Source organism: Oryctolagus cuniculus, chromosome 3 (assembly GCF_964237555.1).
Source record: "Oryctolagus cuniculus chromosome 3, mOryCun1.1, whole genome shotgun sequence".
Lineage (NCBI taxonomy): Eukaryota > Metazoa > Chordata > Mammalia > Lagomorpha > Leporidae > Oryctolagus > Oryctolagus cuniculus.
Genome location: NC_091434.1, coordinates 19,300,666 through 19,324,477, shown reverse-complemented (window position 1 = coordinate 19,324,477; position 23,812 = coordinate 19,300,666). Strand labels below are relative to the sequence as shown.

At 42.7% G+C, this 23,812-nt stretch overlaps 1 long non-coding RNA gene across 9 annotated transcripts in view; it reads left to right on the top strand.

Annotated features, from left to right (window-relative positions):
- LOC103348885 (uncharacterized) overlaps positions 1 to 23,812 on the top strand; it is a 233,644-nt gene that overhangs the window by 160,417 nt on the left and 49,415 nt on the right. For 6 of the 9 annotated variants that reach the window (XR_011387097.1, XR_011387095.1, XR_011387093.1 and 3 more), the window contains 4 exons: positions 3,246 to 3,413; positions 4,641 to 4,692; positions 6,281 to 9,209; positions 9,666 to 9,781. This is a non-coding gene — a long non-coding RNA (uncharacterized lncRNA). The remainder of the gene's footprint in view (positions 1 to 3,245; positions 3,414 to 4,640; positions 4,693 to 6,280; positions 9,210 to 9,665; positions 9,782 to 23,812) is intronic. The other 3 variants (XR_011387091.1, XR_011387094.1, XR_011387098.1) reach the window with 3 other exon arrangements.

Sequence of the window (23,812 nt, the reverse complement as noted above, 5' to 3'; positions counted from 1 at the left end):
CTGTTGGGATGCCTGTGTTTGAGTCCTGGCTCTGCTTCTGATCCTGCTTCCTACCATAGTGCACCCTGGGAGGCAGCAAATTAATTCTTCAGTCGCTGGATCTCTGCTATTCATGTGGGTGATTGAATTCCAGGCTCCTGGCTTTGGCCTGGCTCAGCTCTGCATGGTTTAGGCATTTACACAAGTGAACCAGCTGAAGGGAGAGCTCTCTGTCTCTCTGACTTTCAAATAAAATCTGATTTAAATATTTTAAAAACAAATAAACAAATTTGAGTTAATGGAAGTTTTCTCTTAAGAAAGGAAAGAATCTACAGATTGGGAAGTTATAAGTGATCCTTTGTGATAGCAAATATGTAGTTACTGGTTTTATGAGAGAAAACATATAGAATGTATAGGTCAGAATCTTTGATGGTAGATACATATATGAGAAGACTATAGAAGACTACTGAAAATCACACGATCCATTGTGATTGCTACAAATCTGTAACAATCAGACCAAAAAAAGGTAGAAATGGGAGACTGGATGGAAAGAGAGGTCCCTCGGATTCCCCAGGGACAGGAAATGACTCTGATGAAGACTGGAAGTGGTTGGTATGCATGGAAACAAGGTGAGGATTATCAATCAGCTGCATGTTGAGGGAGCTCTCTCTCAATGACAGGGAGAGTGTCTCTGCCTTCCCAGCTTCTCCAGCATGTGGACATCTTGTGAGGAACAGTGACTGTGGGGAACAGACTGTGCTACCCGGGAAGAAAGAAGCAAAGACATCTAGCATGTGGAAGGAGATTGAACTAAAGATGACCTGAGAGGGAATTCTAGGTTATTTCCAAGTCGTTGCATCCATTGAAACCCTGGTAAATGCTGGGAGAATGGATATAGGCCACTGAGTGTACCCAAGGTAACTTACCAGAAAAGAATAACAAACCGTTTCCGGTTGTAGTGGGGTTAACACAGTTTTCAGATGTAAGCACTAGGAATTCAAACTACTGTGGGCGATCTCCTGCCCTAACACTAGGTGTAGATTATGTAGCATCATGTCTTAGTTAACATAATGTTGTGTTGAGAATGTTTTTCTTCTGTGGCAAAAAAATGACCTAATTGAAAGATCTTTGTGAGTGAGATCCCAGTGGAAAGAACAGGCCATCAAAGAAGGAGGTACCTTTCTCTGAAGGGAGGAGAGAACTTCCACTTCGACTATGACCTTGTCTAAATAAGAGCAGAGTTGGCGAACTCAAGAGGCTTCCATAGCCTTGGCAACTCATGACAAGAGCCTTGGGTGATTACTGATGCCATGAACAAGAGTGTCAATTGTTGGCCGGCACCGAGGCTCACTTGGCTAATCCTCTGCCTGCAGCGCCGGCACTCCGGGTTCTAGTCCCGGGTGTGGCGCTGGATTGGGTTGGGGCGCTGGGTTCTCTTCCAGTCCAGCTCTCTGCTGTGGCCTGGAAAAGTAGTGGAGGATGGCCCAAGTGCTTGGGCCCTGCACCCTCGTGGGAGACCAGGAGGAAGCACCTGTCTCCTGGCTTCAGATCAGTGCTGCGCGTCAGCTGTAGCTGCCATTTGGGGGGTGAACCAATGGAAAGGAAGACCTTTCTCTCTGTCTCTCTCTCTCTCTCTCTCTCTCTCTTTCACTGTCTAACTCTGCCTGTCAAAAAAAAAAAAGTGTCAATTGTTAAATCAACAACAGGAGTCACTGTGCACCTGCTCCCTGTGTAGGATCTCTGTCCTTAATGAGTTGTACTATGCGAATTAACGGTATAACTAGTACTCAAATAGTACTTTATACTTTGTGTGTCTGTGTGGCTGCAATCTGTTGAACTCTTTACTTAGTATATACTAAGTTGATCTTCTGTAATTAAAAATGAACCTTAATGAAGAATGGGGTGGGAGAGGGAATGGGAGATGGGATGGTTTTCAGGTGGGAAGGTGGTTATGGGGGGAAAACCACTATAATCCAAAAGTTGTACTTTTGAAATTTATATTTATTAAATAAAAGTTTTCTTAAAAGAGAGTGTTTGTCTTGTATTTCAAATACTCTAGGAATGGAGGAGAATGGAACCTACACCACTTGTCAGCATGTCATGAAGCAAGCTGCCGGGGGGTGGGTCATGAAACTCTGCGCACATATGACACTACACCACGAAGGCAAGGCATGTTTTCCCCTTTGTTTAGTTTAGAAAATAGTCACATGTTTGATTTGAAAAGCCAACCGTTGTGGGGGTGATGCTGGCTAACAAGGAAATCTACCAGGGGGTTAAACCATTAGTGCTGTTTGTTGAGGATTATGGATTACTAACACAACAGAATGAATACTATAAGTTGGTTCTCCACATCCACTACTGCAAGCAACCGTGGACTGAAAATATCTTAAAAGGACTGTATCACCCTAAACATGCAAATACTCTTTCTTGCTATTATTTCCTAAATAATATAGTCTAACAACTATTGATGGCATTTATATGGTGTTAGGTATTCTAAGTAGTCTGGAGATATGTTAAAGTATAAATGAGGATGTATAGGGCTATTTGCAAATAGGATACTGTTTTATATAAGAGACTTGAGCATCTATGGATGATACACACACACATACACACACACACACGATACTCATGCTTGTTTTTCCATTCCATTTGGTTCTTTTCATTTTTTTTTACAGTGATTGCTATTAATGTTGAATGTTTATGTTTTTAAAAGTAAAATGTGATTGTTACTATTTTAAAAGGCATAATCAAATAGATTATACTTTTTTAATAATAGTGCTATTTCAAACTCAAGGTATGCTTCTTACCTATCTGGTGGAGAATGCCCTATTTCAGGTAAAATACCTAGGACAGACAGCCTTGTAAATTCTCATTTCTAAATTGGTAGTTTTTGTCATGGCACATTTTTTCACAGTACTCTGAATAATTAGTATTTGACATGGAAGAAAAACATCTTAAACAAGATGTTTTACTGCTATATATTCTTATACTAATTATGGGCCTAACAGAGGCCTGGATCATCAAGCCAGATTTGTACAACAGTTGGAAAGTGAACTGCTAGAAGGTTAGTTTATTACAGATACCTAAGCCAGACATGGAGAATTTCCAAGTTATTTTCATTTTTACTGGTCGGATGAATTTGTCTTATCTGTACTTCTTGCTGAATAGACTTTTTAAAAATCACTGTATGTAAGTTGTTTAAAGATAGGTTTTTTTGCACATGAAGACAGTGTTGACAAGTAAATCTAATATCGATTGGATTATAGACCATGAATATTTATGACAACTAAGCACCCTGGTATGGATTTCCTGCTGTCTCCTGCAGCACTCTGCTCTCTGGGAGATTTCAGCATGGAGGCAGAGAAAGTTTTACCGCCGATTTGTGCCTGAAACACAAGAAGAACAGACGTCTGCTGCATTAAAAAAGGACATAGGCATGTATTAAATCCCTTATGTCTTACTTTTTAATGATGCAATTGTGAATTATGTTCTTGTTGCATTTGTAATTAGCGGCTGCAGCAGATGGCGAAGACTTATTTTAAAGTGATGTGTCTATTAAAATAAGCCACACTGCCAAATGATTGTTCACTGTAACGGCATCTTTACACCCCTGAAACACTCCGATTCTTTGTTGATGTGCGGTTGATTACCACAGCTGATTACATATGTGCACATATTTGCTCAGAAATGTATCAGGAATATTTGATATGTGCAATACTTTATTTTAAAGTGTGTGCTATCACAATTATAGATAATGAAGCTGTCAATGAATTATTCAGTCATACCATCTACAAAGGGAATGCACTGATTTCCCTTTTCAATAAAGTTAGGCATGAATCTTTCTAAACTGTTGAGGCTGATTCTCCCCACACAGTGGGAGAAGCATTGAATGTGGAGTAGGGAGTTTCTGAGCACTGAAAAACTATCTTATTCACATTCCTGGAAAAAATGGGTTTTTAGGGTGAATTCAGTCAGTTGATAATGGTTTTGTCTCCAGTTAAAAGGGGGAGTGAAGGGAGAGAACTACTAGTGGCCAGGTACAAATGGGGTAGAGTATCACTGGTTTGTATGAGAAAGATTGGGCTGTGAAAACAAACAACACCTAAGTCTCACTGGCATGTGATGACAAATCATTTCTCTCTCTGGCTACGTATTCAACATGGATCATAAAGGGATTCTGCTCATTATAGTTCATTCACAAGGGACCAGGCACATGGAGGCTACATCTCAACACAGGCTTTTGCAGCCTCTTTGCCAACAGGAAAAGTATGTGGTGGCTCTCATACTAGCTTTCAAAATTTCTTTCTGGAATAGTCATATGACACTTCCATTCATATTTAATTGGCTAGAGCAAGTCATGTGACAGAATGTCACATTAAGCAGTATGAGAAATACAATGCTACGATATGCTTAGAGATATTGGTTAGCAGTTATGAACACACCATGGAGTCACTTGCTACAAGGCTCTGTGTCCCTGAGATAGTTGCCCTCCTATCTTCTATGACTACTCCATGTCTATCTTCCTAGTTCTGATATATCATCAGATTGAATCAATTATGTTCAATAATTTAAGGAAAGACTTTTAGAAAACTGTGCCTGACACCTGGAGGAGCAGAGAAGTTCTCTGGTTTAACAGTTCCCTAATTGTGTTGCTTTAATAGGTGTTAATGCAGAAACAAAGATTCATGGCCAACTGAATCTGAGAATCACTAGGTAAGCAAAGTTATACAATTTTCTTTTACTTTGTGAAGCCTTTAATATGTCAGTGTGAATATCTGTGAGATCACTACAGCATGCAGCAGTTCTCAGCTCCACGGAATCTCCTCTTCAGAGAGTTTCCCATGGGATGATATTCTGTGAGAATACGCTTTGGGCAATGCTCAGGTCTCTCCCACTGGTGCCTGTCCTAGTCTCTCTAAGAATAGTCTCAGAATAACTGAGAGGGTAATTCATAGAGCAGTTAATTGCTTACAGTTCTGGAGGCTAGGACGTATGCTTGGGAAAGACTTTCTTGCTAGTGGGGACTCTGAAGAGGACTGAGGTCCCACAGGGTGTCATATGGTGAGACAGACAGAGTAAGTGTGCCAGACAGATCTTACTTTTTTTTTTTTTTAGCAAAGTTATTCTCTTGCCAACCCATTAATCCATTAATCCATTAATCCATGAGTGGGTTAATCCATTCATGAGTTCAGTGCCTTGGTGACCTTATTGTCTCCCAAAGGTCTCACCTACAAATACTATTAACATTTAACTTTGGGGATTACACTTACCGCACATGAATTCTGCAGGACAAACATGCCATTCCAGTGCCTGATTGTAGGTTTAGTCATCAGTTTCTGAGATAGCAAACACATCAAGGAGCTGGGAGGATGGTTCACCTGGACACAGCACGGAAGTGCCACAGCAGCCCTCAGACCCCAGGCCTTGCTCTATCTATCTCTTTCTGAGTTCTACCCTCTAAAATAAATCAGCAAGCATTAATAAGATGTTTTTCTGATTTGTATGAGCCATTCTAGAAAAGTATAAAATCTACAAAAGAGGTCACAAGAACCCTTAATCTGTAATTGATTGGTCAAAAGTACAGGTGGCCCAAGAGTTGTGATTGACATCCAAAGTAAGGGTTATTATTTGGGACTGTATCCCTTTAACCTGGTGATACTGACATAGGCCAGGAGGTAGCTAACAAGGAGGAACTGAGGTTTGCCAGCACTGCCCAGCAGCCCCGTCTAGGTTAGGGCCCTATCCATGTGGCAGCCCTGTCCATGCTGCCCAACACCCCACCCCCAACTTCTGTGCATGACCCATATCCTCTCCTTCCATGGAGCAGAAAACTACAACTTAGGTGATTTCACAGCTTAGAACTAGCACCAGCTAAAAATATCCAATTTGGCTGCACACTGTATGCTGTGCTGGCTGCACACTGTATCCTGTGCTGACCTTATTTAGTTCATGATAATGTTGTTACAATAAAATTGCCATGACTGACATTTCCATTCCCATCATGCACCTGATGCCATGACACTTCTGAGGTTTCTAAAAACAGGGCAAGGAATGGGTAGTACTCAGGCCTCACCCCAAACCCAATCCCATATGAATATTCAGTTAAGCCCCACCCAGATACCACCCTTATGCTTCCAGATCATATGAAGAGATTGCCCTAAACCATGTTGAGCTCAGCCATTTCTTGGGCTTGCCTGCATTCCTTCCTTAGCCTGTACTTTCACTTTGCAAGTAAATAAATTCTTGCTTCTCTGCTGACCTTTTTCTGAAACTCATCCTTGAATTCCTTCCTGCAATGGAGAAAAGAAGCTGGACCCAGCGACCCCCACAACAACATCTAGTACTAAATCCAGATAGGTAAGCATCAGACCCAAACTGAATAATTGGATACCCAACTGGTGACTGGAGATTCAGAGAACTGGTGGCTGGCATGGAAACCAGTGCAGAATTGGTGACAGTTACCATCTGGAAGACAGAGAGCTTCCATAGCCACACCCTGTTCTCTAGTCCTCACCTTTTCCCTAGCCTGGTGGATGTGGGAACAGAGGGGAAATTCTGTGATGGGAAAATACAAGTCTTCTTTGAAGATAAGAGTTAGCACAACGGAGCTGAGCTCAGACCAGCAGTTCCACAAGGGGAAGGATCTATGCCATCATTCCATATCTAGAACAACTATAATCCTTTTCTGCCATTAAATAGGTTGCATATATAACGCATTTGGAACAAGGCACATAGGAAGCACTATGTAAGTGTTTGCTATTATTGGGCTACTAAACCAATAACAAACAAACAAAAAACCAGGTAGCTGTTTTTGTGATGAGAGTGCAGGGTTTAGGGCAGGAGGGGTGAGCAGGAACAGAGACGGAGAATCTGAAACAATTCAATGGCTTGAGCTTGGGTTTCAGAGGATGTTCCAGGAATGCTTATTTCACAGCACTGTGCTTGGAGGGGGGCAACCCACTTCTACAAACGAGGAAAGAAAGCTGCAAGAAGCCAGTCTGAGTCCGGTTTTTAATATACAACATACAATGATGTATGTTGCTTGAACAAGGCCTGCGACACCCCAAGTGAATGGGTCCCTTGTGTCCAGTAGCTTTTGACTGCTTTACACATACTAAACACTGCACTAGGTTTATGGATTATCTCATCTGGTCCTTATAAAAACCCTGTGAGAAGCGCCTACTGTTGTTATTCCCATTTTATAGATGAGGATTTTCAGATTTGGATAAGTTAGCATATTTGTTGAAAGCCACATAGCTAATAAGAAGCAAAGCTAGTACTAGATAAACTCAGCATGTATGGCTGTGTTCTTAGCCATTCTGCCACTGTAACAATTATTCCCACATTTCTAGTGTTTTATAGCCTTTAAAGTATTTTCACAAAAACTCTACCATTTGTCTTTCATAGTAAGGGGATTGTTAGATGCTGTGTTCTCCATTTTTAGATGGAAGGAAACTAACTCTAAGAATTAATTGAATCTTCTATTAAAAACAGGCATCTTGAGCTCTTTTTCATCATTTTCTGTAGCGTATCTTGTTTCTTACCACTTTTGTTTTTCTCAAATTTGCTCTGATTTTATTCTTTCATATCTCTCTATCTTACAGTCTGAATGTATAGCATATGGGCAAACAGGAAATGATATCCTGGCATAATCACATAAAATGTCCCAAGAAGTATTAATGTAAACTGTAACGGCTGGATCTGGTCACCTCAGCCCAAAATAAATTAATGCCGATGGCACGGCATTCCGTTCAATTTCATAAACCTTCATCCAGTATAGACTATGTGTCAGGTCTTTGGGGGCAGGCAGAGTATGCTCTGAACACACACACACACACACACACACACACCTCTCTCCCCCCATCTCTCTCATACACACCTATGCAACATGACCAAAACACAGACCCCAACACCAACCAAAAACCAGAAAGAGCAAGGCCACAGTAGCCCAATCACATCCTTCTTAAAAATTCTCTCTTCACTTTTTTTTTCCAAGAAATAAAAACAGAAGGGAAGATGGGGCTGTAGGGAAATAGAACTGATAAAGGGGAACCAGAGACCATTGGAAAATGTGAAAAGGAAGGATGACGGTCCAGCGTGAACATGGTTCGCAGAGTGGAATTTTAGCTTTCCCCCACGCAGCCCATGTGTGAGGGCAGAACTGCGTGAAGCTGGCAGGGACTGCCTTCCCCACATTTCCCACGTGGATGAACGGTATCCTGAGTGTGATGGTGCGCTGCTGTCTTTTTGCTCACATTACAACGTGAACGGGAGAGGCCTGGAATTTTAGCATTTGCCACCAATTTTTATTTTATTTGAAAAACAGAGTTACAGAGAGGCAGAGGCAAAGAGAGAGAGACAGAGGTCTTCCAGCCACTGGTTCACTCCTCAGATGGCCACAATGGCTTGAGCTGTGCTAATCCAAGCCAGGAGCCAGTAGCTTCTTTCGGGTCTCCCATGTGGGTGCAGGTGGCCCAAGGCCATCTTCTCCTGCTTTCCCAGGTCACAGCAGAGCTGGATTAGAACTGGAGCAGCAGGGACTCAAACCAGCTCCTATATGGGATGCCAGCACGGCAGGTGGCCGCCTTACCTGTTAGGCCACTGTGCTGCCCCCTGCCACCAATCTTTAATGCAATGTTAAGTGGCAGCTGTTCCCTGGCCTGGGTCAGGGCAACACCTAGGAACACAGTAAAGCCAGGGTGTTCGAAAACAGAAGAGCTCAAAAGCCTTGCACTTAAGGCTCTTCAGAGTTCCGTTACCTGCATAAATCAGGTTACTCTATTGTAATAGATTGAATTATATAAAGGTTGAAAAATTCCTTAAGAAATATTATATCTGAGATCACAGTGGTCAGGTAACAGTCAGATATGTTTTGAGTTGATCGATGTAGTGAAAAAAATTTTTTGGTTTTCAATGGCTACATTGGCAGGCATGTATTCTTTAGGCATCTTCCTAGTCTGGTCTGGCACTGCTGTAAGTGGACAGCTTTCTGCAAGTTTATGATAGTTCGTTTTTAAGGGTGGAGGTCTGCGGGGGAGGTCCATAGATGTGTCCTCTCATAGCAATAGTGTTTAAAATAATAATGATTCTACCTGTGTTATTTGCAGAAATGAACAAGTGCAAATATTAAAACACACTTGTGCTTTCATCAGTGAAATCTCTGAACCCTTAATCTAACTGGGAATATCTGGGTAGACTGTAGGATCCTTCGGCTGGCCTGCATGTCTTATGTGAGTGGCTTCTAAACTTTCCCTAGAGATGATAGAGAGAGTTGGCTTCTCAGCTAGCAGGGAGAAGGCAGCATAGAACTGAACCTCTATGTTGAGTTCGGTACCTTTGTTTTACTCTGGCTTGGCCAATAACATCGTGTCACCTTGAGAAAATTTGCTGATTACCCCTGATTTGGGTTCCTTCATCTGGAAAATGTGGACATCGGAGAAATGATCTCCAAGGTCCTTTCTAGCTTTAAAACTCTATGACGCTAAGAATATGGTTCACCCATCAGTGAAGAGTCACTGAGCCAACCTTGGCTATTGCTTCATGCCAATTAATCTCTTTCCTCCCTTTAGTGGAAAATGATTAGAAAAAATGATTTCATATTATATATCACAAATAGCTTCCTTGCAACTCCTCCTCTGCTGCATTATAAAAGCCAAGTGGCCAAAATCCGTTTCTCTCTGAGACAGGTGGTAAAAACCAAATACGTTGAAATCTTCGCTAAAGTTAACTCCGGAGACAGGAGGTTGCTCCTGAGTCACCTGCGTCAGCTCATCGCTAAGAGGCTCGGGAGCACAAAGAGGAGGTGGGTTTGAGAAATTTCTTTCACTTTGCAATACTTTTCAAAGCAGCCCTGCTGGGAAATCACTTTGATCAGCAGAAAAAAAAAAAAGATCGTTTTTGGCTATTCTTGTATTGTGGTGCTCCGGTGTCTGTGAGAATGAGAGTCACTTGCTGCATACAACCGCTGTCTGCGTTACCCTTGCTGTTTTTGTCTATCCTCTGTCTCCTCCCTTCCCCCTGTACTTATTTCCCATTCACTGAAGCTCTGAACTTGATTCTGCTTGGTTGTCCCCTCAGGTGGGTCTGGTCCATTCTCAAACAGTCCCAACTTCCTTGGGGTTTAGGTTGCTTTTGATATGGTGGCATGAATTAATTACAAAATACACACTTCCATGATTTTCTTCTCTGGCAAAAGGGTCAGGTCAGACACAAAATAAATTTATCCATGTGTGTTTCTCAGTGATCTCAGAATACTGTTTTCCAGATGACCATGGAAATAATTAGAGGAGTCCAACAAGATTTCTTTCTTTCTCTCTTAGAAAGTCTGAGTTACAAAGAGGCAGAGAGAGAGAGAGAGAGAGAGAGAGAGAGAGAGAGAGAAGAGAGGCTTTCCATCTGCTGGTTCACTTCCCAGATGGCTGCAATGGCCAGAACTGCACCCATCCGAAGCCAGGAGCCAGGAGTTTCCTCCAGGTCTTCCAGCTGGGTGCAGGGGCTCAAGGACTTGGGCCATCTTCTACTTCTTCCCCAGGCTATAGCAGAGAGAGCTGGATTCGAAGTGGAGCAGCCAGGACTTGAACCGCCGCCCATAGGAATTGCCAGCACTACAGACAGTGGCTTTACCTGCTATGACACTGTGCTGGCCTCCCAACAGGATTTCTTTGCTCTACCTGTGGCAATTACATGTTCTTGATTTTTTCCCAAATTCTCAAATTAATAGAATTTTTATTCTTACCCAGAAAGGTGATAGATGATTAGATGTGAAATAAAGAGAATTTGATTTTATATCATTAGATGTTTTACTAAGTGATACTTTTTATAATAGTTTGTAAATAGGAAACATTCCTCTGTCTGACTGCTCCCCTGGCTCCTGGTTTCAGAAAAGGGAGTCCCAGTGGCTATAAGCCTATGTCCAAATAGCTTACAAGGGTGACTGAAATGGAGTTAAAAGAAAAAAATCAAAAAGTGTTGTGTGTAACAATATGGCTTATGTGCCTCTTTCAGAGCCAAACCAAAACCAACAGTGACAATGGAATCACCAGGGTTTCCTTCTCACATTTGGATTAGTGGCTGGAATTAATTGGATTAACTTGTTTCTCTGTGTCCTTGCTCTACCCATGTGGGCACAGGCACACAGGCAAAGTGTTTGTTGGTTTATTATAAGCACAGGCAATGCTCAGTGATGGAGACGGAGACAGTAGAGATCCCAGAAGAGAGGTGAGGAATGTGTGGGGTGGCCTGTGGGGTGGCACATGCGAAGCACTAATGAAGACATGGTCCAAAAGCCACGGCCAGATTAAGAGGAATGGGTAGCCACTCAGGGGGAGTTGGTTAGGTTTCTATAATCAAGTATGGTAGAACTTTCTGGAAAGATTTCTTCTTGTTTCCACTTGAATCAGGCTTTGGAAGAAGACGCAAGACTGCCTGGTAGAGTTGTGGAGACATGGTCAAGGGAGATGGGGTGAGGCCCAGTGGCAGCTGGTTTGGCATAGCTAAGTGGAGAAGAGCTCGCTTCCTGGAGGAGGTCAGGGCATTCAAGGATGGCTTGGAAGAGGAGAGGGGGAGGACAAAACCCTGTAAAGGAGAGGGACTTGAGGAACTGAAATTTAAGACCAAGTTAAGGACTGGCTAACTTACCTTGCTGGTAAAAACATGAAGGAAAGTTGGGAGAAGGTGGGCAAGATCACTCCCAGGTCCGAGGAAAGTCAACAGCTGCTGAAATTGGACGCACATTCATTCTGTTCTATTGCTTGTACTGAGTGTGGTTCTGGGTGGACAGGCTCTTAGATCTTAATACCTTCTCCCATTCTCACTTCTTTTACCAAACTCTCCTCAGGGTTTAGAGCTGGCAGCCAGAGGTCAGTCCTCACTTTTGGCGGCAGGTCAGAAACGGGGAGGGTAACGGGTTCTCCTTCTACTGTGACATTTCCCTGAGGACTGTCCAACTTCAGCAGACAGATTGACCTGAAGTCAACTGGTGGTCCCAGGGGTACATCTGCCTGCACTAACTTGGGAAGACTTCCATTGTGACCAAAAAGCCAAGTCCCATTCCTGAATCAAGTCATCTGAGCCTCCCCCAAGGGTGTGTTTCACTTGCACTGACACAGGGACAGTAGACAGGTCTGTGGAGTAGAAGATGGGGCTGGAGGAAAACATGGAAGCCTGGGAATGTGTAGTTTCTCTAAGCACCTCCCTCCCTGTTCTTAATAACACCCTACCAGTCCAGTCCATCTTCTTTGGAAAACAGTGTGGTGTTCACCATCCTCTATGCTCTGTGGCAACTGGGAAGTCACACCTTGTGCAGGCCAGTTAGAATCAAATGGAATTCCTTTGAAATCTCTGGATGAAATGTGTACATATCTCAGTTGTTAACCTACATTTAATTGATGTGCCATCTTCATTTCTAATTAGAACTGTCTGGTTGAGAGGTACAGATAACATCAACACGTATTCTTTAATGCTGTTGGAGCTAGTGGCAAGGTGTACCCTCTATCCTACTTTATAGGTGGGTTTTAAAATTCAAACTCTAAATGTGAATTACCTTTCCATCTGATTCCTCCAGTGAAGGTTATTGTTATGCTAATGCAAATGTATGTCTTCCCAGACCTTATAAGTATATAAATCTCATGTTCTTTTGAACAAATTGGGTGGTTAATCCTTTAATCAGTTATCCCAAGATTGCTACAAGCACAAAAGGAAGGTTGGACTTCTAAGCTCAGCAGTTTGAAGGTCATCATTGTTATTCATTTGCTTTCGCCTTTGTTTTTTTCCTTTGGTTTTCTTTCACTCAATAGGAAAGTTAGCTTAGTCCTACAGCAAGCATTTTCCTTTGAAAGTGGAAGGTGGGAGCCTGGGAGGAGAGCTTCTAGTGATCTAGACCATAGATCATGCTGCTTATTGGAGCAGTGTCTCTCCCCCTGCTCCGTTTCTGTCCCTCTCTCTCCTTTGCTTCCCTTCTTACTTATTTTCTGGGCACAGATATCTATCTTCAGCAGACTGTTTTGTCATGCAGCTTTTCTGTTTTTGCAACAAAGGATTTATAAAGATTTTGTGGATAACCTTTCCTTAGCATAAGTAAATTGTTTTTCCTTGAGCTGCCCCTGGAACTTTTTGTTGAAACTCATCTATTGCTCAGAAATAATAGACAGGTGAAATTCAAACACAGTATCATCTATTGACAGCTGTTTCTGACTGTCACAGGAAGAGGAGGTTTAAGTTCATGTGAGCTGTTACTGCTGATGGTACAAGTACAAAGGCACAATTTGTTTGCAGGTCTTCTCTGTGCAGGGAGGACTTGGCGTGAACTCTCTCCTGTTGGGCTGATTTGCACCTATGGCTCGTCATGGTCCTGGACTCTGTCCTACCTCATTTCTGCAGAATGTGCTGAACTGATTTACATTTACATGGACTGTGCAGCACTACCTGACAAAAGGCATATCATTTTAAAACTTCCCTTCTACCCAGGCCTCATTCCATGGAGCTGAGAAAGGGCCTTTTGAGGCATTTTTATCCAATGCAGTTGCATGTAGAAATGATATCAAGGTGGTGTGCTTGGTGGTGTCTACTTGGACAATGGTATTGGTGGGCATGGTTGCTGGTGTCCACTCTAACAGATGAAAACAAACTGCAGGCATTGCAGGAAATGGTAGAAATTGAGGTCCTGATCTTTGAAGAAGAAAAAAAATCTCTGTAAAGTTTTTTTTCCATGGAGTAAAATCAGGGTTCATATCAGAATCTAAAATGCCTGTAGAAGTCACAGACAAATAATTTTGAGATCTTGGTGTTCTCAATCATTTTAAATTTCTGTTGTTTTTTAAAAAGATTTTATTTTATTTGAAAGGCAGAGCTGGGGGGATGGAGAGACAGGGGGAGAGACACAGGGAGAGAAAGAGGGAGAGGGAGAGGGAAAGACAGAGGGAGAGGAAGAAAGAGGGCGGGTGGGGGAGAGATCTTCCATCTGCTGGTTCATTCCCCAAATGGATGTAATGGCTGGAGCTGGACCAGTCCGAAGCCAGGAGCCAGGAGATTCATCCGGGTCTCCTGTGTGGATGCAGGAGCCCAAGTATTTGGGCCACCCTCTCTGCCTTCCCAGGCACATTAGCTGGGAGCTGCATTGGAAGTGAAGCAGCTGAGACTCAAATCAGCACCCATACAGGATGCCAGCACTGTAGGCGGTGGCTTTACCTGCTATGCCACAATGCTGGCCCCATTTCTGTCCTTTTAAAATATTTATTATCTAGAATAATAATAATATCTAAAATGTTATTATCTAGAATGTATCTCAAACCTGAACACCTCACCTGATGTTCTCCAGTCAGCCTTGTCTTGCACATTGGGCCACCTGATGTGCTATAGGATTCATGTGGAGGAGATACAGGTGTTTATAACACTGTGTGCTGGGCTTCTCAAGGTCATAACTAAAGAAGATTGTTTGAAAAGCAAAAATAGATGTTCTCCACATTGAATCATTAAGTCACTTTCTTAAGAATTCAGACCTATGGGTCCGGTGCTGTGGCATAGAGAGTAAAGCCGCTGCCTGCGGTGCTAGCATCCCGTATGGGTGCCAGTTCAAGACCTGGCTGCTCCTTTTCCGATCTAGCTCTCTGATGTGGCCTGGGAAAGCAGTAGAGGGTGGTCCAAGGCCTTGGGCCCCTGCACCCACATGGGAGACCCGGAAGAGGATCCTGGCTCCTGGCTTCGGATCAACGCAGCTCCGGCTGTTGTGGCCAATTAGGGAGTGAACCAGCAGATGGAGGACCTCTCTCTCTCTCTCTCTCTCTCTCTCTCTCTCTCTGCCTCTCTGCCTCTCTTTCTCTCTGTGTAGCTCTGACTTTCAAATAAATAAATAAATCTTTAAAAAAAGAATAAATCTTTATTTTTTTAACTTTTATTTAATGAATATCAATTTCCAAAGTACAGAATATGGATTACAGTGGCTTCCCGCCCATAACGTGCCTCCAACCTGCAACCCTCCCCTTATCCACTCCCTCTGCCCTTCCATTCACATCAAGATTCATTTTCGATTCTCTTTATATACAGAAGATCAGTTTAGCATACATTAAGTAAAGATTTCAACAGTTTGCTCCCACACAGAAACATAAAGTGAAAAATACTGTTTGAGTACTAGTTATAGCATTAAATCTCAATGTACACTAAGGACAAAGATCCTACATGAGGAGTAAGTGCACAGTGACTCCTGTTGTTGACTTAACAAATTGACACTCTTGTTTATGGCATCAGTAATCACCCTAGGCTCTTGTCATGAGCTGCCAAGGCTATGGAAGCCCCCTGAGTTCACTGACTCTGATCATATTTAGACAAGGCCATGGTCAAAGTGGAAGTTCTCTCCTCCCTTCAGCGAAAGGTACCTCCTTCTTTGATGACCCATTCTTTCCACTGGGATCTCTCACTCGTGGAGATCTTTCATTTAGTTTTTTTCCCCCCAGAGTGTCTTGGCTTTCCATGCCTGAAATACTCTCATGGGCATTTCAGCCGGATCCACATGCCTTAAGGGCTGATTCTGAGGCCAGAGTGCTGTTAGGACATTTGCCATTCTATGGGTCTGCTGTGTATCCCGCTTCCCATGTTGGATCATTCTCTCCCTTTTTTATTCTATCAGCTAGTATTTGCAGACACTAGTCTTGTTTATGTGATCCCTTTGGTTCTTAGTCATATCATTATGATCAATTGTGAACAGAAATTGATCACTGGGACTAGTGAGATGGCATTGGTACATGCCACCTTGATGGGATTGAATTCGAATCCCCTGGTATGTTTCTAACTCCACCGTTTGAGGCAAGTCAGCTTGAGCATGTCCCAAATTACACATCTCTTCCCTCTCTTATTCCCACTCTTATATTTAACAGTGATCACTTTTCAGTTAAGTTTCAGCATTTAAGAAGAATTATGTATTGATTACAGTATTCAACCAAAAGTATTAAGTAGAACAAACAAAAAAAAAATACTAAGAGGGATAACATATTAAGCTGCTCATCAACAGTCAGGGTGAGGGCTGATCAAGTCACCGTTTCTCCTAGTGTTCATTTCACTTTAACAGGTTTCCTTTTTGGTGCTCAGTTAGTTGTCACCTATCAAGGAGAACAAGAAAAAAAAGTTGCCAAGTAGTGAGCATGCACTTACTGCTGTACCCTGGGCATTACTATAGAGAACACAGAAGCTCAGACAGGTTCAGCAGACTGGTAGAATGTGGGTCTGAGCCCAGATCCACTGGCCACAGTGATTGTTTTAGGAGCAGTTACTTGATACCAGTCCTGCCATAGACCAACATTAACTCCAAACATGTAAAGTAACCTTAAGAATTTAAACAAAAATTTTTTTAGGTAGACTTATATATCCAGGGGTCAGGTTCTCTAATGCCTGCCCATGATATAGGACCCTGTTTCTCAAACTTTAATATGCAAACAAATCATGTGAGGGTTTTGCCAAAAGTAAATTCTGTTTCAGAAGGACTGGGGTGGGGACACACTTTCTCCTACTAAGCTTCTTGATACTTTGAGTAGAAAAATATTGGGTATGTGTCATTAGATCTTTCCAGGAAGTTGTCAGGTCAGAGCATATAAGACCATTCTAATGACTCCATGACTCGTTAAGGGGTGAAGATGTGTTTTTCAAGAGCTAATTTCAAACTCTAACTTTATTCCATTAGAGATTAACTTAGTAAAATAGAACTTGGGAATGTAGAGCCATTATTTTCATAGCCAACCAATCAACAAGCTCTTATTGAGCATTGCAAAGATCCTAAGTCTAGCTCTTTACTAAACATTGTTCAGAGGAACCACTCTTATGCTTGGAGAGAAATGGGAGATGGTGATTTTAGGAGTACTACAAAAGTTCGTCATACCCCTAAATATCTTTCCCTATTGTCTTGACAGTATTTGCTTGACCTTGAAGAGTAAGAGAAGATTCTGGATCCAGACATCCATTCACACCCTTGTGTGAATTTGCTTACTATGTTTTCCTTTGTCTCACCCATGAGAGACTTACCAAATCAGGCATTGGAGATGGCTCTGATGGTCAAGTCAATTCTTGAGCCAGAGGGGAAGAGTAGGAATCCCTACTGTGTGGAATTCTTGTTGCCAGATCTTTAAGAGGATGCTACCTACCCAAACAGATTGCTCAGGAGAAATGACCGTAAGAAAAGATGAAGTCTGCTTAGTTTACAATGTTGTGTCTGGACTGTAAGAGTCACGGGATGGTAGTCATCCTAGGAAACTGAATGACTGGTCCAATCTCGTGGCTTCATGAAGAGGGAAACTGTATCCTACAGTGGAGTTTGGCTTGCCCTGAACACACCTGTAGTGCAGTGAGAGCCCAGTCCTCCCATCAGAGTTCTTCCATAGCATGAGAGGCAGTGAAGCAGGGAGTCTCAGAGCCTGCCCTCTGCCTTGCAGTCAGAGTGTTTGGGCTGGACTCCTACGTCTTTAGCTGCTCCTGTGCTTTCGTTGACTTTTTAAGTTTCTCTGTGCCTCAGTCCTCTTACATACAAGGTGGGGACAGAGGTAGTAACTACTTCATTGGTCTGTCGTGAACATGAAATGAGTTTACAACAGGTAAAGCAGAACACTGCATCTTGTAACAAGTACCCCACACATACCGGTGGCTGTTCTAGTCTGCTCCAGTTGCTATAACAAAATATCGTAAACCAAGTGACTGTCAGCAACAGACCTTGGGAAGTCCAAGATCAAATCATGGGCAGATTTTCTGTGTGGCGTGGGCCCAATTCATGATTCATCCGTGACACCTTCTTGCTGTATCCTTGCGTAATAAGAGGATAAAACAAGCTCCCCTGGGCCTCTTTGATGAAGACACTAAGCCCATTCATGAGAGCCTCACTCTCATGTCCTAGTCATCTCCCCAAACCTCATCTCCTAATACCATAACCTTAGGGGTTAGAATTTCAACATATGAACTCGGGGGAGACACCAACATTCAGACCAGTAACTGAGGCTATGATTATCCTCATTACTATGTTACTTTTCAAGATGTGATTTCAAGATTACCAATAAGGAGCCCTCTGCGATTCATATTCTCATTTGTAAGTTAAACCCCCCACCCCACCACCCCTTGAGAAACCCCTAAACCTAAATATTCACATTATACAGCTAATAATGAGGCTTACAGGGTAATCATGATAATTTACTTCCACACTACATTATGAAACGCTGACATTGGATACTTTCCCAGGAACGGATTTGCAAGGAAGAAAGATCACAAGGCTTTTGGGAGCCTTGGATGTCAGGGTGGTGGGAGAAAGAGTAACTAGCAAAGAGGGAATGAAATTGTGGTAGAGAAGGCAGTTTATCTAGGGCCAGGCTTGTCAGCACAGTGAACGTTCACGTTCCGTCCTCCATCCTGTGCCCTAACTCTTTCCTGTGGCTCCTCACGATTAGGATAACTGGACAATCTTTGATGTTTATCCCACAAAACTCTGGAAGGCTGTTGGAAACTCCTGCCCTTTGTGTAGGGGGAAGGGCTCTTGGTTGCCCAGTCCAGAATTCCTCAGGGAATGATTGGTTCACGCTGGAGTTTCACAACTTTGGTATAAATGACATTTTGAGCTGGATAATTTTTGTTGCATGGATGTTTGAGTACTTCCCTGGCCTCTTCCCACCAGGTGCCAGAAACACCCCTTGCCCTGAGTTGTGACAGCCAAACATGTCTCCAGACATTACCAAATTCCCCTGAGAGTGAAACTGCTCTTCACTGAGACTCTTGGCTTAAGCCTTATTGTGACTGTTTATTTTATTCTTTATTGGGCAAACCAGACAGAACTCATGTTATGGGTGTCGAAGGCTTATTGGCTTCTACTTTCCATGCAGATTCTCTTGTGCCCCATCGTCCCACTTCCCTTCGACCACCAAATGCTTGGCCTTCAGTTTCCTGCTATCATCTCTCCTCTACACCAGGAAAAGCACTTTACCCCTGGGCAGAGGTGCTGGTTGAGAAGACAGCAATGTATTCCCAGCCAGAAGGTGGTGCGATCTCTTGATGCCCCTGCGCTGATTGACAGCTCAGGCACTTGGCCTTGAAAGCAAGAAAGGATTGCTTCAAAACTGTGGCCATTTGGAGCATGAACTAGTGGATGGGAGCTTACTCTTTCTCCTTCTCTCTCTCTGTTACTCTGCCTTTCAAATAAATAAATAATTAAAATCTTTTTTAAAGGGTTTGCATGACAACAGATCATACCCAGAAGCAGATATGGGAATCCAGCTGATCCCATGAAGGCAGACAATAAAGAGCCTTGCAGACATGAAACATGATACTTCTCCTCTCATTAAATTATTGGTTAGTATTATTAGTTTTGGAAAATAAAATTATTTTCATATAAATATCTTATACAAGCATAATTCCTTATTGTTGCTTTAAAATGAATTTATTCAGGTCCGGTGCGTGGCTCACTTGGTTAATCCTCCACCTGAGGCGCCGGCATCCCGTATGGGCGTTGGGTTCTAGTCCTGGTGGCCCCTCTTCCAGTCCAGCTCTCTGCTGTGGCCCGGGAAGGCAGTGGAAGATGGCCCAAGTCCTTGGGCCCCTGCACCCACATGGGAGACCAGGAGGAAGCACCTGGCTCCTGGCTTTGGATTGGCGTAGCTCCAGCCATAGCAGCCATTTGGGGAGTGAACCAGCAGAAGGAAGACCTTTCTCTCTCTCTCTCTCTCACACTAACTCTATCTGTCAAATAAATAAAAAAATGAATTTGTTCATAAATATTTAAAATCTCTTATTTTATAATATTACTTATTTATTTCAAGGGCCATGAAATAGGCTTTCAGTCTTAATTTCTAATGTGGTAAAAAAAATTGAGTTATAATCTACACGAGGGAGTGTTTGTTGGGATTCTCAATCATAAGACTAAAACGAGATCCTAGGATCAACACTTTTGAAAACTACAACTTTGGAGCAATTTTTGTTTGGTTCCTGTCTCAAATCTGCTACACTAATGTCTGAAGTTGCTTAGGCACTGATTAAATTCCAGACACTTGAAGTGTATTGCATGGAATTTAATAATCATTAACCTTGGGAGTTAGCTATCATTATTATTCTCATTCACAGTCAAGAAAACTGAGGCTTAAGAGGCTTAGAAACTTACCCAGGAAGGAAACTTAACTGCTAGGAAGTAGCAAAGATTTGAACTTTGGTGTCCAGAAGCCTTTTTAATAAAAGATTTGTTTATTTGAAAGACAGAATAACAGAAAGAACAAATGAGATCTTTCACCCACCGGTTTATTCCCCAAACAGCCCCGATAGCAGGAGCTGAGACCGATTGAACCCAGGAGTTTGAAATTCCATCTGGGTCTTTCATATTGGTGATACTTGGTATTTAGATCATCATCTACAGCCTTCCCAGGCCTAATAGCAGGGAGCTCTATCAGAAGCAGTGCAGCTGGGACTTGAACAGGTGCTTTAATATGGGGTGCTAGCATTCCAGGCAGTGGCTTAACCCACTGAACCACAGCACTGACCCCAGAAATCTCACTTTCTTTTTTTTAAAGATTTATTTATTTATTTGAGAGGCAGAGTTACAGACAGAGAAAGGGAGAGACAGAGAGTTCTTCCATCTGCTGGTTCACTCCCCAAATGGCCACAGGAGCTGGAGCTGAGCCATTCTGAAGCCAGGAGCCAGGAACTTCTTCCTGGTCTCCCACATTGGTGCAGAGGCCCAAGCATTTGGACCATCTTCCACTGCTTTCCCAGGTGCATTAGTAGGGAGCTAGATCAGAAGTGGAACAGCCAGGACTGGAACTGCTGCACATATGGGATGCAGGTGCAGCAGGCGGTGGAGGCTTAACCTACTATGCCACAGTGCTGGCCTCACTCTTTTCTTTTTTAAGATCTATTTATTTATTTGAAAGGCAGAGTTATGGAGAGTGAAGGATACACACACACACACACACACACACAGAGAGAGAGAGAGAGAGAGAGAGAGAGAGGTCTTCTATTTGCTGATTCACTCCCCAAAGTGCTGCCACAACCAGTGCTGGGCCAGGCCAAAGCCAGGGGTCTAGAATTCCACCTGGGTCTCCCATGTTGGTGGCAGGGGCTCAAGTACTTGGGTCATTATTCGCTGCCTTCCCAGGCACATTAGGAGTGAGCTGGATTGGGATCAGAGTAGCCAGTACTCAAACCCATGCACATTCCAGGCAGTGGGTTAGCCCACTGCACCACAATGCTGACCCCAGAAGTCTCACTCTTAACAACCTTACTATTTAGCTCAACTGAAAAAGATATGAAACAAACAAACAAACAAAAAGCCAACACATTCCACTTTCCTTAGAGAACAGTAGTGTTCCTGTTCCTGGCTTATCAAATAAAAGTTGTCATTTGGTTAGACTCCTTTATCTGTTCCACCATGGAGGACCACTTCAGTTGATCTCTGAGAGCCACAGCTGACTCTACGCATTCTAGACCTGTAGCCTGGGAGCAGATAATTCCAAATGCCCATTAGTCCTTAATCCACAGGCACCGATTGGCTTTGTTCCCTAATTACCCAGGGGTCCTTCCTCCCTGGTTCTTTTCCATCACAGTCTCCAAGTCTCTTCCAAATGTGTATTTCTCTGTTCTCCAGGGTATGCTCAGCTCTTAACCCATGACTGAACCTAAATCAGCATGTGGAGTGCAGGTATTCCATCAAGTGCAGTGTGGCACAAAGCCAGACTCCACGGAGTGGCCTCTTGATAGCATGCACCTTGCAGCCCAGAAACCTATCAGCAGTTGTTGTTTTATGGGTACTTCCAGAGCCACAGTCATGGCAACATGGGCTCATGAGGCGGGAGCCCTCCTGTGTCATGGGATCATGGGTGGTCATCTTCTCATGACTGTCTTGTTTATAAAAATGAAGTCTGGAGATGCCTTCACGGTGTAGGGGAAGAGGTGTCTCAGTTTGCATGAAGGTTAGTGGCATCATCTAGACAATTCTGTGATAACATGAACATTGTAAATATTTATTTAAGCTTCTTCCACCATTCCCAATGCCATTTTAAATGCAATCAAATTACTCAAGAGGCCATAGTTTTAGTTGTAATGTACATAGACAGTATTCTATTGGCAGGGCATGTGAATATTTCAGCCTGGCAATTTAACTCTGAATAGAAGTTATTTTCTGTGGGACTGAGATGACACTTACCATTATAAATGATGATTTATGGCATTTAACTAGCACGTCCAAAGTCAGACCATTAGTAAATGATTCTGGAATCAGACAGACCTTGTTTAAATCACAACCCCGAGAGTAGTTACTTGTGTAAATTCTACCTGTTGTTTAAGGGTGCTGAGTCCAGATTTTCTATTTGTAACAAGCAGGTAGACTTTGTCTTAGCCCATTTTCTGTTGCTGTAACTGAATACCACAGAATGGGTGCTTCATAAAGAGAAGAGGTTGGTTTAGCTCATAGTTCTGGAAGCCAAGCACAAAGTGCTGGCATCTACTTGGAATCTGGGGAGGGCTTAGGCACTGGGTTATGACATGGTAGAGAGCATCACACGCAAGACAGAGAAAGTGGGCTGGAGAGAGTTTGTTTTTATAACAAAGTCACTCCTGCACTAATTTATTAATCCATCAGTAGATTAATCTACTCATGAGGGCACAGCTGTCATGGCCCAATCACTTCATCAAAGTCCCACCTGGTTCTAATCCCTCACAATAGGGATTAATTTTCAACAGAGTTTGGGTGGGGCCATTCAAACCACAGCAAGGTGGTTGTGATGATTAAATAAAATGAAGAATATTAAGTTCTGAGCATAGCATCTGGCATGCAACTAACATGTGCTCAACAAATTTAACTGTGATGATAAATGTACTGTTACTCATCTGATTGTTTTACAACTGTTATCTATTCTCAGGACTGTTCCTCCAATACCAGTACCAGTAAGCAGTAAGCTTTTCAGTCAACGCCTAGCATAATGCTTGATATTTGTGGTATTGAATAAGTGTTTGAGTGAATGAAGGTATGAACAATTGATGGAGCACGACACAAGAGATTTTTATTGATCAGCAAATTGCTACATTGAAATGCTTGGAAAACTTGTTGAAAGTATCTGAGGTTCAATAATAACTGAGAGCAATTATTTGGCACCACAGTTAAGTCCCATATTGGTATGCCTGGTTCAAATTCCAGCTCCTCTGCTTCCAATCCAGCCTCCTTCAAGTGGGCACCCTGGGAAGCAGCAAGATATGGCTCATGTACGTGAGTCCCTGGCACCCACATGAGAGACTCAGACTTTGTTCCAGACTCCTGACTTCAGTGTGGCCAGCCTTGGCTATTGCAGGCATCTGGGGACTGAACCAGAGGATGGAAGATCTCTGACTTTCTCTGTGCCTTTCAAACAAAATGAAAATAAATAAATAAAAATTTAAGAAATGACTGGGGAGTGTGAACATGGAGGAAATAGGCTAAAGAAAGCTTTGGGCAGGAAGACAGCCAGAAGGCTGGGTCTCTAACTCACCCATTCCAACATCTATACACAAAAGCATATATGACTGGTAGCTGATTTTGCTGGAGGGCTATTAAAATAGTTCTCTAATTTGAATTAGGCCATTGTAATTGGAAATTTCTTTGACCTTCCCAAATCAGCCACAAGTTGTCTGAGTTTCTGTCATTAGAGAATGTTCTGTGGGATTGACTAGTATTTAAGGTAGTATAATTGCAGTTTAAAAACAAATAAATGAAAACCAAAGACCCAAGCATGGGCGTTTCTTGCTCTTTCACTCTATTAGGAAGGGAAATGTATGTGTAGGTAGCCCTCTTCCATTATGTCATCCAGGGATACAAGTTAAAGGAGATTTGCCAGATCATACCGGGGTTATCTCCCTTCCA